Source organism: Jaculus jaculus, chromosome 3, assembly GCF_020740685.1.
Source record: "Jaculus jaculus isolate mJacJac1 chromosome 3, mJacJac1.mat.Y.cur, whole genome shotgun sequence".
NCBI classification, from domain to species: domain Eukaryota; kingdom Metazoa; phylum Chordata; class Mammalia; order Rodentia; family Dipodidae; genus Jaculus; species Jaculus jaculus.
Genome location: NC_059104.1, coordinates 89,986,446 through 90,003,837, shown reverse-complemented (window position 1 = coordinate 90,003,837; position 17,392 = coordinate 89,986,446).

The following is a 17,392-nucleotide window of genomic DNA, read 5'->3' as shown; positions in this document are numbered from 1 at the left end:
CACAGTTATTGGTACAATAAATGTCTCTGCATATCCTGACCCAGCATGTGGCTCTGACATTCTTTCTGCACCTTCTTCCGCAAAATTTCCCTGAGCCATGTTGGTTTCATTTTTGGTCTGCTTCAGTGATGAGGTGTTGGGGGCCTCTGAGGCTCTGGCTCTCTGATTTGGTAGGAATTGATTTTTCTCTGTGTTGGTCTCCTTCCCCGTTGTGCTTGTATCTGGTTCATCAGGAAAAGAGCATAGTTGCTTGTTTTGCTAATTTTCTTTAGTTTCAGCAGGGTATGATGGGGTGGCTCTCTCCTTAGGATCTGCATCTATCTGAAAAAGAGAAGCAGATTCTCCACCAGAGAGTAAGTTAGTTCCAGGACAAATGAAATAACCCTTGCCTTTTTTTTAATAGAGAGTTTAATAGGTGTAGATCCTCTTGTAGCCCATGATTGATGGTAGCTTGATATTGGAGAGAGGGTTTATGTTTGGATATGGTTCTGACTTGTTTCCCAGCTCCAGCTATTGGTCCTTACCACTAAGGGGATCAGTTAGCCAAATCAAGAGCAGTTGGTTCCCCATCATGGCTGTGTGCCACTATTGCACTTTTGTGGGCATCACAACAGGTTATTTGTTGCTAAGTAGGTTAGACCATGAGTTGCTTGGAAAGATATTGGTTATTTCCCCAGTCACCCATGTAGCACTTTCTGGTACTAGATACACTGACTGTCTGGGGACTGACTCTCTCCTGGCTTCCAGCCATGCCGTTCCATTTTACGTGTCAGCTGCATATTGTGTCTTCAGCAATAGGGTCTTACCACTAACCTTTGGTGGGTCATCAAGTATTCTGACAGAAATCTGTCATTCTTTTAGGAAACCTTGTAGTTTTCTCTGATCAAAACCTAATTGTGGATGATAGCCCCATGTTGGTACTGGGAGTCACAGGTCAGTGCCCACTAAGAAAATGAGGAAGAATATAACTAATATACAAGAGTTAGGGAGGAGAGAGACAGAGAGAGAGAGAGAGAGAGAGAGGGAAGGAAAGAGGGAGGGGGAAAGGGAGGGAGGGAAGATATAGAAGGTTTTGGTTAGATTGATCCTAACCTCTCCAGTGTCTTGTGGTTCAGATGTTTCTTATAAAGGCCTGGTGAGGGTTCAATCATTTGGTGTGCCTTTTAGGAAGTATAATTTTATGGGACCATTGCGTTTGGGTCTAAATTACTGTTTTCCACAACTTCTATGCCCTCCTCTCCCTCCCCATCCATCCTAGTGGCTAGTCCATGACATGCTTGCTGGGTATGTAAGGTTAGGTGCTGTAGATGAGTGAGACTATATAGCGATTTTTTTTCTGTGATTGGGTAAGTTCACTGAGAATGATCTGTTCCAGGTTCAACCACTTTTCCCCAAATTTCTTTGTGTCATTTTTTTCTTACTGCTGTATAGAATTCCATTGTGTAGATATACCACATCTAAGTTATCCATTCTTCTAGTGATGGACATCTGGATTGATTCCAGCTCTTAGCTATTAAGAATTGAGCCACTATAAACATGGTTGAGCAAATCTCTCTGGCCTGTGGTTTGAGGGTTTTAGGGTAGATGCCCAGTAAGGTAATAACTGGGTCTGTTAGTAACTCTATAGTAAGCTTTTTCAGGAGTCTCAATATTGTTTTCCAAAGTGGTTGTACCATCCTGCATTCCCACCCAGAGTGAATGAGAGTTCCTGCTTCTCCACATCCTTGCCAGCATTTATTTTCATTTGATTTTTTGATGTTGGCTATCCTTATGTGGGTAAGGTGGAATCTCATAGTTGTTTTAATTTGCATTTCTCTGATGATTAGGGATGATGAACATTTTCTTAAGTGTGTGTTTGCCATTTGAATTTCTTCCTCTGTCAACTGCCTGTTCAGCTCTTTGCCCATTTTGTGAGTGGAGTGTTTGACTTCTTAGTGTTTAGATTTTTGAGTTCTTTGTGGATTCTAGATATTAAGCCTCTATCAGTTGAATAACCCGCAAATATTTCCCCCATTCTGTGGGTAATCCATTGGCTTTGCTTATTTTATGCTTGTCTGTAAAAAAAACTCTTCAGCTTCATGTGATCCCATTGGTTGAGTGACTGTTTAAGATCGTGAGCTACTGGGGTTTTGTTCAGGAAGTGTTTTTTTTTTTTTCTTTCATTCCTATATCATAGAAAGTACTTCCTAAATTTTCTTCCAGTAGTATTCGATTTTCTAATCTTACATTGGGGTCTTTGATCCATTTGGATTTGAGTGTAGTGCATGTTGAAATGTGTGGAAGTTTCAGTTTCCTGCATGTGGTTATCCAGTTTATCCAGCACCATCTGTTGAAGATGCTGTCTTTTTTCCAGCCTATATTGTTCGGGCCTTTGTCGAATATCAAGTAGCTATAGTTGCTTGACACAAAGCCTGGGTCCTCAAGTCTATTCCATTGATCTATACCCCTGTTTTTATGCCAGTACCATGCTGTTTTTATTACTATGGATTTGTAATATAGCTTTAGATCAGGTATGGTGATGCCACCAGAGGTATTTCTTTTGCTGAGGATATGTTTGGATATGCGAGGCCTTCTGCCTTTCCATATGAAATTTGAGATCATTTTTTGTATCTCTGTGAAGAACACTGCAGGGATTTTATTTGGAATTGCATTGAATCTATATATTGCCTTTGGTAAGATTGTCATCTTCACCATGTTAATTCTGCCTATCCAGGAGCATAGGAGGTCTTTCCATTTTCTCAAATCCTCCTCAATTTCTTTTTTGAGGGTTTTTATGTTTTCCTTGTATAGATCTTTCACTTCCTTGGTTAACATTATTCCAAGGTATTTTATTTCTTTTTGTTGCTATTGAAAATGGGACTATGTCCCTTATTTCTTTCTCTGTATCTTTGTCATTTGCATATAGAAATGCTACTCATTTTTGTGCATTGATTTTGTATCCTGTTACTTTGCTATAGGAGTTAATCACCTTCAGGAGTTTTGGAACCGAGTCTCTTGGGTCTCTTACATGTACAATCATGTCATTAGCGAATAGAGCTAACTTAACTTCTTCCTTTCCAAATTGTATCCCTTTTATTTCCTTCTCCTGTCTTACTGCTTGAGCTAGGACTTCCAGTACTATATTGAAATCAGAGACGAGAGAGGACAATCATGTCTTGTTCCCGATTTTAATGGGAATTCCTCTAGTCTCTCTCCATTAAGTATTATTTGGGCCTTCAGAGCTTTGTATATTGCCTTTATTATGTTAAGGTATGAACCAAACATACCAATTATCTCCAATATTTGATCATGAAGTGATGTTGTATCTTGTCAAAGGCCTTTTTTGCATCTATTGAAATGATCATGTGTTTTTTATGTTTAAGCTTGTTTATGTGGTGTATTACATTGACAAATTTCCGTATGTTGAACCACCCTTGTGTTCCTGGGATAAATCCCACTCGATTAAGGTGGATAATGCTTTTGATGTGTTTGCGAGTATTTTGTTCAGGATCATTGCATCTAAGTTCTTTAGGGAAATAGGCCAGTAGTTTTCTTTTCTTGTGGCATCTCTGCCTGGTTTTGGAATTAGAGAGATACTAGCTTCATAAAAGGAGTTCGGTAGCTTTCCCTACTCTTCAATTGTGTGGCACAGTTTAGGAATATTCATTTGATTTCTTTCATGAAGGTTTGATAGAATTCAGCTGAGAAGCCATCCAGTCCTGGACTCTTCCTTTTGGGGATTTTTTTTTTTATTACTTTTTCAATCTCCATGAGTGTGATGTGTTCTTTGATGTGATTAATCTGTTCTGCGTTTAGCTTTGATAGATGGTATGTGTCCAGGTATTTATCCATCTCCTCCACATAATCCAGTTTTGTGGAGTAGAGGTTTATGAAATAAATCCTGATGATTCTCCCAATTTCACTTATGTCTGTTTTGATCTCTCCTTTTTCATTTTGAATTTTGTTAATTTGAAGCTTCTCCTTTTTTTTGCTTGATCAAATTGGCCAGGGGTTTGTCAATCTTGTTTATTTTTTCAAAGAACCAGCTCTTTGTTTTGTCAATTGTCTTTATTGTTTCCTTGATTTCTAATTCATTAATTTCTGCTGTAATTTTAATTATTTCTTTCCTTCTAGAGCTCTTTGGGTTTGATTTTTCTTGTTTTCCCATTGCCTTTAGGTGGACGGTTAGGTTACTGATTTGGGATCTTTCTGACTTTTTTATGAAGGCATTGAGTGCTGTGAATTTTCCCCTGAATCCTGCCTTCATTGTGTCCCATAAGTTTTGGTATGATGTGTTCTCATTGTCATTCAATTCCTGGAATTTTGCAATTTCCTTTTTTATTTCATCCACTATCCATTTATTGTTTAAAAGCATGCTGTTCGGTTTTCAGGTGCTGTTGGGATTCTTGGTGGGTCTTTTGTTTTTGATTTCTAGCAAAATAGCATTGTGATCTGATATCATGCAGGGAATTATGTTGATTTTCCTAAATATGTGGAGACAGTCTTTGTGACCGAGCATATGGTCTATTTTAGAGAATGATCCATGGGCTGCTGAGAAGAATGTGTAGTCTGTGGATTTTGGATGGGAAGTTCTGTAGATGTCCATTAGGTCTAAGTGCTCTATGGTTTTGTTGAGCTCTCTTACTTCCCTGTTGTGTTTCTGTTTGGATGATCTGTCTATTACTGATAATGGTGTATTGAAGTCCCCAGCTATGATGGTGTTGGTGGTTATTTCTGTTTTATTGTCAAGTAGGTTTTGTTTTATGAACTGTGGTGCCCCTCTGTTTGGTGCATACAAATTTATGATTGTAATATCCTCTTGATGGATCATTCCCTTGATGAGTAGGAAATAGCCTTCTTTGTCTTTTTTGAATATATTTGGTGTGAAGTCTATTTTATCTGATATTAACATAGTTACACCTGCTTGTTTCTTATTCCCATTTGCTTGGAATATTGTCTTCCACCCCTTTAACCTGAGGAGGTGTCTGTCTTTAGTGGTGAGGTGGGTTTCTTGAAGGCAACAGATTGAGGGGTCTAATTTTTTGATCCATCCTGTTAGCTTGTGTCTCTTGATGGGTGAATTATAGGCCATTGATATTTAGGGTAATGACTATGAGATTTGATTTGATACTTGCCATATTGTGGTGGTAGATGTGTTTTGGTGTTTTCATGGGCTTTGAAGTTTTTTGTGCCTACTCTGGGTTTGGTTGTTGTGATCTGCTTCTTGTAGGCATTTGAGTTTGGTTATTTGTTTCTTCTTTGTGTAGAATTTTCTGAAATTCTCTCTGTAGGTTTGGTTTTGTGTTCATATAATTGTAAAGCTGTGTTTTATCATGGAAAGTTTTTCTTTTACCATCTATTATGAGGGAGACTTTTGCCAGGTAGAGTAGTTTGGGTTGGAATCCATAGGTTCTTAGAGTTTGGAGAGTTTCATTCCTGGCCCTTCCAGCTTTCAGGGTTTCTGTTTAGAAGTCTGAAGTAATTCTGATGGGGTTCCCTTTGAAAGTGGTGTGCTATTTTTCCCTAGCTGCTTTCAAGATTTTCTCTTTGGTGTCAATGTTTAGAGTCTTAATGATAATATGTCTTGGAGAATTTCTCCTTTGGTCCAGTCTGTTTGGAGTTCTGTTGGCTTCTTGTATCTTGATGAGCTTTTCTTTTAAGAGACTGGGTAAGTTTTCTTCAATTATTTTGTTAAATAAGTTTTCCATGCCTTTGGTCTGAAATTCCTCTCCTTCTGGTATTCCAGTGATTCTCATATTAGGACGTTTAAGTGTATCCCACAATTCCCTCTTGTTCTATTCACAGGAATTTTTGAACTTACTGAAGTTTTTGAACTCTCGAACTGTTTCTTCCATTTTGTCTTCCAGTTCAGAGTTTCTATCCTCCACTTTGCTGACTCTGTTCTTGAGGGCCTCTAGAGAGTTTTGGGCTTGTTCAATTAAGTTTGCATTTTCTACTACTTTTCTATATACCATTTCCCTCACTCTGTCAAGCTCCCTTTTCACATCATTTTCTGATTTTCTTGATGATTCTTGGAATTCATCCCTGCATTTCTTTATGTCTTCATTTAGTATGGCCAGCTGATTTTTAAGGTCCTATTTTTTTTTTCACTTTCCCTCAAAACTATTAACTCTTTTTGAACTCCTTCCAATCTCTTATTAAATTATTCTAACTTAGTGATGGTAGCATCACCACGATTATCAGTCCTTTGTTGCTTTCCTGCAAGTTCTATCAGTAGGTTGGTCAGGGTTGCATTGCTCATCACTTCAATTTGATGTTCTGATCCTAATAACTCTTCTATGTTTTGGTTAGATGCATTCATTGGAGGACTGGGTGTTCTAAGTGGGTTTTCTTGCATTTGATTTTTCATGTTATTTCTTTTGCACTGTGGTTTGCCCATGACAGTATATGGGCAGGTAGGTGGGTGGATCAACCTGGGCTCCAGCATAATGGGAATCTGAGGCATCTTGGGGAAGTTGTCAGGCAGCCTGGGCTTTGGCTCCCCCTTGCCAAAACTGCCTATCTATTGCCTGACAGGGGTGCCAAATTTGCCTGAATTCTCTAGTGGTAATGTGCCAAAGTTGCCTGTGTTGGAGCTTGGAGGGGGACTGAGGTACCAAGCCCTGAAGCAGCTCAAACTCTGGCTGGGAACCCTGGGACCCATAAAGAGTCTACGCTCCCCCACCACAGGAGAATGTAGGATGGCAGGCCCCGCAGACAGGTAGGGGAAGGCACCTGAGCTGGTGCAAGTGAGAAACACTCTGGGCTTGTGTGGCAGGTGCTGTGGGACTGGACTCACTGAACAGTAGTGTGGCCAAGTGTGCAGAGCGTTTTAAGCTTCCACACACAGGGATCCATCTGTGCACTCAATCTGGGCATGGAAGTAGGTGCAGTGGTGGGGGGGGGTGTGGCACCACGAAGGCAGGTTGGGGTCTGCTGAGGTAGGTGCAGTTTCTCAGCGGCAGGCGCAGAGCCATGGAGGGGTGTCGCAGGGCCACAGTGGTGGGGTGTGACAGCTGTTTGGTGTTAGGGGTGGTCTACCCACCCAAGAGGGGATCCATGGTTCACTGTCCCCCCCCCCCATGCCCTCCCACTGATAAGAAGTCCCAGAAAACCCTTATTGTCTTGCCTTTCTTTTCCCGGGATTTGCAGGGCAGCTAGGCAGTTGCCATCTTGGAAGGTGAGATCTTACTAGAGCTTGTAATGATTGCCTGATTGTGCCAGATCACTCACCTCAGAGCAGAGATCTTTTTAAACAACTGACAGAACCAGAAGTGCAATAGCTAACAGTACTGCTAAATTTTCCCAGGAGTAAAACCATCTTTATCAGTTACGTTTTCACTACTGTTGTGAGCAAATATCCAGCCAGGAGCAACTTCCAGAAGTAAAAAGGTCTAGTCAGCTTATAGTTTCAAGGGGCAGTTTTACCATGAAATGGAAAGCTAGCACCACATTGGCAGGCTGGAGGCGAAGGAAATAGTTGGATTTTGAATTAGGCTGTAACTCCACTGACTCACTTCCTCCAGTAAAGCGCCACCTCTTATATGTTTCACAACTTTCCCTAACCAGTACATAATGAGCCTATGGGGGACATTTTACATTTAAACCTTAACATTCTGCTCCTGACCCCATCGACTCCATGATGTAAAATGTATTTCAGTCCAACTTCCAAAATCACCATAGTCTTTAATAACCCTAACAATGTTCAAGAGTCCAAATTCCAAAGTCTCATTTGAGGCCCAAGTCAGTCTATTAACTATGAGCCCTCCCAAATTAAAACACATAATTTTCATGCTCCCAGTATATAATGGCACAGATTAAGCATTGCTTCTCTAAAACAGAGGAACAGAATCAAAGCACAGAAAGAGAAGAACAAAGCAGGGTGAACACTAAATCCTGCAGTTCCATGTCTGGTATATGGGACTTGAGATAAAATTGTCTGGTCTGCCAAAGGCTTGGGTATCTCTGTCATCCAGTTTTGCTGCCAATAGTGCAATAGCCTGTCTCGTGGGCCAGATCCACTCTGAGCCAATAACTGTCTTTGACCTTCTAGTTTAGGGCTAGCAGGGTCCCCAAAAGTAAACTAAAAGTGTCTAAAGATGAGAAATGTCCTTTAGCGGGCAAGGGAACAAACTGTTTCTTCATTTTCTTCTTTTTCTTAATGGAATCCTTGCAGCCTGCACCTTGCCAGAGGCCAGAAATGTCAGAAGGGTCTGATCTTTCCTTATCTTTTTTTTTTTTTTCCCTAGAGGGGTATGTGGTAGTTTGAATAAATGGTCCTCAATAGATTCAGGAGTTTATTCAAGTCTTGGATTTCCAGCCACCTGGCTGGAGGAGATGTTAGTGGGCTGATGGTAGGGTCCAGACCTCAGGTTTGGTAGTGGATTTGCAATTCCAGTCTAAAGGTATGCAAAGTGCCTGGAGTTCCTGAAGTGTGTTTGTTTGTGGTGTTGCTTTATGGTTTTGGCTTGTGGCTTTTTCTCTCTCTGCTTGGTTCTTTAAGAGGTTACCAACTTCTGCCAATATGGAACTTCCCCTGGGTATGTAAGCTTCAATAAATATTCCTTCCTCCATAACTGTGTTTGGCTTGGAAGTTCAGCTCAGCTACCTAAAGTATATCCCTTCTCTATAAGAGATAATTATCCCCTTCTAAAGAGGACAATTCCCTTTTATAGGAATGTAAATAGGCTTATTCCCTTTCATGGAAACTTGGTAGCACCCAGTCAACTTGTGTGAAGACTGGCCTGACCAGCGTAGTGACTATACAATAAACAGGGTCTACAGGGAAGCTTTCCTATGCCTGTGAGCCCCTTCCCAAGCAGGAGCTCTGCCAACTTTCTTTCTCAAGCTCTGTAAACTCTCTAGTAATTTTTTTTCAAATTCCACCATCTATGGTCTATGAATTTCATTTGTCAAAATTTGTAAGATGAGAAACTGGAAGCCCCTGACTCAGTGGAAGTTTTGGGTGGCTATGAACATCCAGCACCCTGCTTCCTGACTTACAGCCCAACCAAGAGCTGAGAAAAGCTCTGTCACTCTCAAATACATCCCAAGTTACTGTATTATTGGCATCTCCCACATCCTGGTTTCTCTATTGCAACTGATATAGTTCATCTTACAGCTTAAGATAGTGGTCTCAGGGTTTCTCTGCAAGTGTCTGACCCTGCCATACATTACTTAGTCTCAGCAGCTGCCTGGAGCAGTGGCACAACACTCCATCATGTCTCCAAATCTTGTGTTTTTCATGCATATAAAATAAGTACCATGACGTTGTTGAGTGCTTCCTCCAGCTCAGGATGGAGTTTGACTCTCTTGGATCTCAGCTCTGTATGTTGACCACAGGGACCAAGGAACTCCAAGACCATTCTCCCTTCTGTTCTACTTTCAAAACAACTTGCATTTTTACTAGCTGGACTTGCAGTAGGTTGGTTCTTGCTCTCTGATAACCTTTCCTTCTGTCCCAATGCAGAACAATAAGTTTCTCTTTAATTACATTAATCTTTTGAATTATAAGAGCCAGATAATCTGCTATAACCTCCTTGCCTGAAACTTTAAGCATGCTCCCATTTTTTCCTTGCCAAATTTCACACTTTTAATGTTTTTCTGCTCACATTTGACTATATTTCACTATAGATCTCAATAAGAGCAGATGACAGATACCATGGCAAAGACTGTTATTCTGCCTTGAAATTTGCTCTTCTAAACACTTAGTCAATTACTTTTAAATCCAACCTACTCAAGTTCTTAGGACATGGGCAAAATGTACCAGTTTCTTTGTCAGAATATTACACAAGCTGCCACTAGCCCAGTTCCCAGTAATGTCTTGCTTTCTCAGCATTCTGGCCTTCTGTACTCCCACCAGAATAAATCATTAATCTCTGCTTATAGCATACGAGGAGTTCTCTAGCCTGAGGTTCCAGAATAATATATTTCTCCTACAAATCAAAATACAAAAGCTTAAGAATCCCATGCTTATGTTTATTATAGCAATGATACTCCTCCTGGTACCTATTTTCTGTATCAGTTACTTTCTCATTGGTATGAAGAAATATCCAGTCAGATGCCATTTATGGAAGGAAAGGAGTTCAATTTGACTTGTAATTTTCAGAAGTCTCAGCATGGCATGGAAGGCATAGCAGGACAAAATACGGGTCTCTGTCATATTCTCAGGCAGGCAGGGGAGGAAGACTAGGCCTTGAGCTACGCTATATCGTAACTCAAGGTTACTCCAGCGACCCACCTCCTCTGTCAATGCTCACCTGCTAAACGTTCTACAACATTCCCAAATAGCAGTTGCAGCTGGGGACACATGAGCTTATGGGTACATTGAACATTCAAACCACAATTCTATATTAGACTTGTCTTTCAAAAAAAGGACTTAAAACTTTAAATGGTTAAATCTCATTAACAACTGCCAGACAGATTCAGTTTCGTTGAACATCTCTCAACAAAGGATTTCACTTCATAGCCCAAGCAGGTCTAGAACTGGAGACACCTTGTCTCAGTCTCCTAGGTGCTGGGATTATGGGTGTGCATTACCACTCTTGGCTGAAAAATACATTTCAACATTTATTAGTAGAAGAAAACAGAATCCAAATATGTGTATTGCAGTTAGGTTCACATTGCTGGAAGAAAATACCCAATCAAGAAGCTTGTGGGGTAAAAGGTTTATTTTGGCTTACAGAATTGAGGGGAAGCTCCATGATGGCAGGGAAAAATGATGGTGTGAGCAGAGGGTGGACATCACCTTCTAGCCAACATCAGGTGGACAATAGCAACAGGAGAGTGTGCCCAACAATGGCAAGAGGAAACCGGATATAACACCTGACACCCATCAGCCTGACCCAACAACACACTCCCTCCAGGAGGCGTTAATTCCCAAATCTCCATCAGCTGGGAACCTAGAATTCAGAACACTTAAATTTATGGGGGACACCTGAATCAAACTACCACTACTGTGCCAATGTAATACTAGCAAAATGTGCATAGATTAGGGGTCATTCCATGCAAAGAACATCAAACCATGTTCCATAAGCAAGAGACATAGATCTCTGCTTAATATAAAATAGACACAGAAACAACAGAAATGACTGAACTAACAAAAAGAATGTTAAGTAGCACTTATAAGAGGATGTTAAAAATTAATCCAGAAAAGAGTAAAATTAAAATAGACTTAAGAGACCAAAAAGGGAATTACATTAACAAAACTAGCAGTTAGTAGCACCCACCAAGGCCTGACCTTCACAGAAACATTAGAAATCAGCACAAACCATCAGAATCAACTTCGTGAGAACTTGACCTGTAGCCTAAGAAGGTAGACAAGGAATAAACAGCTCAAGAGAAGAATCGAGTCTTGTGGCATTTTCACTGGCTCTTTCCTTTCCCTGGTAGACCTGAAATTGCAGCCCTTGTTCCTCGTGTGGAAGCACAGCAGACTTTGTTTCCAGAGACCTGTTTCTGTGACTGAACCTCTGACAGCACCTGAAGACAGATGATAGAACACTCTGTACTTTCCTCTGCTTTGCCCCAAGCTACAGAAACACCACTCTATGGACAGCACAATAAAATTTGAGCTCTCTGCCTTGGCTAAGGACAGGAAAGCAGCAGGTCTTCCTTGAAAAGATTTTAAGGTGAATGAGCAAATTGTAGAAAAATTAGGGCAAAAGAGTAAAAAATCCAAATAATTGTGAGTTGACAGCTTAGGAGTAAATGATGGGGGGGGGTGTGTGGAACTAAGTGAATTAAGATATTGGTAAATGCCATGAATTACTGGGAACTTTTGAAAAGCCATGCACAGCCCAACAGCAAGATCCATTTGAGAAGACCCAAGAAGACCAAGTTTTCACCTTTGGCTGATCTTTAGGGTCAGTACCGGCTGGAAGTAGGGCTGAGGGAGAATGGTACTATCCTGGAAGAGACATTGTGTCAAGAAAGACAAAGAGCCTGGTGTGGTGGTGTACGCCTCTAATCCCAGCACTCACAAGGCAAAGGTAGGAGGATCACTGTGAATTCGAGGCCACCCCGAGACTACATAGTGAATTCCAGGTCAATCTGGACTAGATAGAGAGTGAGACTCTACCTTGAAAAATAAAACAAACACCAACAAAAAAAGAGATAAAGAGATTTTTGTTGCTTTTAGAAAACATTTTTTCTCCTCTGAACCCTCCTCCTTGTTGTCATATTTTCTTTCTCTCTCTCTTTTCTTTCTTCCTTCCCCTCCTTTCTTCCTCCCTTCCTTCCTTCCTCCCTCCCTCCCTCTTTCTTTCTTTCTTTCTTTCTTTCTTTCTTTCTTTCTTTCTTTCTTTCTTTCTTTCTTTCTTTCTTCTCCCCTCCCTCCCTCCTTTTCTCCCCCCCTTCTTCTCTCTCTCTTTTAGTTAAGGAAATCTTTGTCAAAATACCAATTAAGGCTGGAGAGATGGCTTAGCAGTTAAGGCATTTGCCTGCAAAGCCAAAGGATCTCGGTTGATTCCCCAGGACCCACATAAGTACACAAGGTGGCACATGCATCTGGAGTTCATTTGTAGTGGCTGGAGACCCTGGTGTGCCCATTCTCTCTCTCTCTCCTTCTGTGTCTGCCTTGTTCCCCCCTCTCAAATAAATAAAATTTAAAAAATGCCAATTAAATTTGTCATTCAGGACGACAAAAGTGGAGGGAATTTGTAACCAGTGGATTCACCTACCCTACAAGAAAGATTAAAGGAAGTCCTTTAGAATGACATATAGAGACATTATATATTAACAAGGCTAAATGAAGGAGTCAAGATGTCTTTTTGACGTAATTTCTAGGTAAAATATGAAAGCCAATAATACTATTGCACTTTTACAATTCCACCTTTTATTTTCAGAAATGATTTAAATTAATATACATAAACTAATTATGAGTCTATGTGATTGGGTATAGAAAATATAAAGATATAAGTTATGGAAAAATCTTTCAAAGGAAGGAATTAAATAATATAAGAATACTGTATCTATATATAAAGAAAAATATATATAAATATATATATATAGATGCAGTATTCTTATATTATTTAATTCCTTCCTTTGAAAGACTATATATATATATATATGTATTTAAAGTACATTTCTATTGACTGAATTAAATTTCTATAAATGTGGGAAATTATTTATAATCTAATACTAATTGAGAAAATATTTTAAAAAAATGTACATGTAAAAGGAAATGAATGGCTGGAGGGATGGTTCAGTGGTTAAAGATACTTGCTTGCAAAACCTAAGGCTGGGATTTAGTCCCCCAGTACCCACATAAAGCCAGATGCACAAACTGGCACATGTGTCTGGTGTTGTTTGCAGTGGCAGAAGACCCTGGCATGCCTACTCATCTCTCTCTTTCCTTGCAAATAATCAATAAAAATATTTGAAAAAAGGAAATGAAAGAATAAAAATGAACATTTATGTTAGCTTTCCTTTGCGGTGATAAATACTTGAGTCAGCCTAAGTGAAGAAAGGTTATTTGGGCTCATGCTTTAGAATTTGAAGTCCATGCTCAGTTGCTGCCATTGTTTTTTGTCTGGTTGTGGGGTGGAACATCATGATGGGGAGTGTGCATTGGAGAAAAGCTGCTGACTTCATGAGGTAGAGGAAACAGAGGGAGAGACAGAGAAGAGAAGAGAGAGAGAGAGAAGGAGGAGAAGAAGGAAGAGAAGGAGGCGGAAGAAAGAGTGGAGACAAGAAAAAAAAAGGGAAGGAGGTACCAATATCCCCCTAAAGGACACTTTTAATGACATAACTTCTTTGTTCTAGGTCCTATCCAGCAGAGGCCCCAACACCTACCAATCGTGCCACAGACTGAAAACCTAGCCTTTAGCACACAGGTCTTTAGAGAACACTCAAGATCCAGACATAACACTATAGCAAAAATCAACTAACCATGCAAAGAAACAATGATTGTGGTGACAAAGGAAAAAAAAGCTACAAAACTGATGAAAGCAAAGAAGAAGAATGACAAAAGGCTTCATATGGGTAATTACATTGGAAGTAATGTACTAAATTGCTCAATGAAAAGGCAGATGTCAGTATGATGTTATAATGTATTAAAAAGGACCATAATCTAAATGCATGTTGTTTAGCTGAAACTTTGGATCCACTGACAAATAGGTTGAAAGAGAAAGAGTGTGAATATTTTTTTTTTTTTACTAAAAGAATAAAGATTTTTATTAAGCATTGTAAGTTGCATTCAGTAGCCTCTGCATACGCCACACCACAATCCATCGACAGTCAATCAGACCCAACAGCAGTTCATTCTTCACAATCCATGAGTTAGGGCAGAGAACGCCCTTCAACTTACAGTAGATCCTACTTAGCTCTTGCGGGTAGGGGTTGGGGAATTACACCTCATTTCTGATCACTAATGTGATGAAGAGCATCAGAAGTATATGAAAATGATAAGAAGTGATTCTGATTTCAAAGTACATTGTTTGGAAACATTAACAAAAACATCAAAATGATAGAAGTATACCTGCTTCTACTAAATTCTTGATGGGAAAGTTCTCAAGAACAAGCAAATTTGTTTCCTGCTACAGAAGGGGGGGGGTGTTTTCTTTTTAAGATCAAGGGTTTTTTCTTCACAGAATTTCATATTTTGTTAATATGAAGGCATAAAACAGCAACAAAGAACAATAATGCATACAGCAGTGAATACACCAGGGTAATGTCAATATTTGAAATGGCTAGATAATTTTCAGGGTTTTCAGAATAAATGAAATGATCCCTGAAAGTATTGTCTTAAGAGTGTGAATTTTCTTAACTATGTAACAAGACTTCAGTAGTAGTAAATAATGTCTAAGGGATTTAAAAAATATTAACAATTTGAGGTTTTTCTGTAGCATGCAATTAACATTGTAAATAAGCATCAAATACTATCAAATATTTTAGCTGACCTTTACAGGATAATTATGCAAACAACAAAACTACTCCTAAGTAGGAATGCATACCACTGCTAGAACATTTACTTAGCATGCATGAGGTCCTTGGTTTAGTTTCAGCACTGCATAGTAATAAAGTCAGATTCAGGTGTGATTAAAGAATTTTGTTATTTTTATTATTTTACTGTGCACTTCAATATTAATCTACACAGTAGTGTGGTATGGTTGTAAAATAAAACATAAAAGAAAAATAGGAAAGGATTTTGTAGAAAAACTAATTGAAAATATAATTATTGAATTATGGAGTTGCTTTGAGGTGATGAGGGAAAGCAGATAATTTATCCTACAGGGATGACTTGCTTTGGTCACTGCATGGCCATGCCCTGCGCCTGGTGTGGTCCCCAGTGATACTTAGCTGAGGAGAGCACCAGAGGTTTGGATGTCCCACACATGCCCTTCACCTCTGCTCTCTTGATAATCCCTTTGTGCTAGAACTCATGAACTTCAGATCCTGACACATTCTCAAGGGCTTGATATAATTTTTCACTCAAATTATATATCTATGACTGTTGCAGTAATATCAAATGGGAAGCTGCAGGTGAATGAATCATATCTTGTTAATGTATTTTCATTTTATATTTCACTCATATGAAGGCTTTGAATCTGTAACTATCCATTGGGAAAACATGCTGTAGAGTTTAGTCCTGGCTGTGCTACTTTGTGCACTCAGTATGAAAGCCTGATTGTGGGTCTCCTTTCTGGGCATTTTTGCCATACAGAAATTTTTTTTTCTGATATAATTTTGGCTTTTACAAGGAAGAATAAGATAAAACTTAGACTGTTTCCTCTCAAAATATAAATGCACGTTTGCTAAGATAGAGCAATTCAACAAGATATTTAAGTAGTTAGATAGCAGTATTTGTGGTGCTACTAGCTAAGTACCAATTCTTAATTTTTAACTCATTACTGAAATTAAATGTTTCAGCTACAGTTCAGTGACACTGGAGCCTAGGTTTGAGTTCCTGCCTCCTCTGCTCAAAAGCTTTATCTAAAATAGGGACTCCTTAATCTGACATTTAGTTTGGCACATACTCTTCCCATTATCTTCTTTTCTAATATTATCTCTTACCCAGAGTTCTTTTCCAAACAAGGCATTATTCATATTTACCCTCCACTGTCACATATTTTCTTAATTTCTCTTCCTTGTGAAATTCATCATCTCATCCCATCCTATCTGTGACAGTAAGTTCTGCCTTCCAAAGTTTACGATTTAATCACCTTTTATAGAACAGATTGCACTTTCCTCGTTGTGTGTCCTCATATGTGGCAGGGATTGTTGGCCATCATGAGCTTAGGTCATTCTCTTTGGAACTGAGGAGTCCCTAAAGGAGAACTTAAGTGAAAGTTTCCCATACATGTGTGTTTCAGATTCTTTTGCCTATCTCCTGCATTATTCTTGGGCTCCTTTCTTTATTCTTTTACTATTTTATAGTTTATCCTGTGATATGATTGAAATTAGTTTCTGATAAATATATAAGAAAAAAAGATTATTGCTTAAATAAGGTAGTCAGTTTACTGGATGCCATGCCATCTTTAGACATCTTTGCCGCAACCCTGATTTTAGAGAAATGCTTTCCATTTAATCTCATTCAGTATGATATTGGCTCTGGGTTTGTCATACATTTTATTGTGCTGAGGAGTGATCCTCCTATTCCTCATTTTATCAGGACTTTGGTCATGAAGGGATGTTGAATTTTGTAAAATAATGTTTTCTAAATCTATTGTAGTGATCATGATGTTTGTATCCTTGATTCTCCTTATAAGCTATATATCATTTATTGGTTTGTATATATTGGATGATCCTTGCATCCCTGGAATGAAACAAACTTGATCTCATTATGTGATCTTTTTAATGCAATTTTGACATTGGATTGCAAATATTTTGTTCAAGATATTTGAAGTTCATCAAATATATTCACCTGAGTTTTATTTTTTGATTGTGTTTTTATTTTTTTCTCAAGATAATATTGGCTTTGTAGAATGTGTTTGGAATCCATTATTCCTTTTCTTTTTCATGGTCTAATTTGAGAAGCCTTGATACTAGTTTTTGAACTTTCTCATAAAAGTTCACCAGTGAATCTGTCCAGTCTTAACCTTTGTTTGTTGGGGCATGCTTTATTACTGTATCAGTCCTATGACTTGTATTGATCTGCTTAGTTTGTTTAGATCCTCTTGGTTACATTTTACTATATCTTAAAGTTTGTCCATTTTATCTAGATATCCCACAAAGGTTTCAAGAAAACAAAGAAATCAACTCAAACATCCTGAGATTTCAGTAATATCCGTTATAATATCCCCCTTTCATTTCTGCTTCTATTAACTTGGGCCTTCTGTTTCTTGTTTTATTCAGGTGAGTGTTTGTCAACTTTGTAGCATTAAAGGAATAATTTCTTTGGTTGATTCTTTTCATTTTATTTTTAGAGGATTTTATTAATACTTGTTTGCATCTTTTCTTTCTTTCCTTCTAT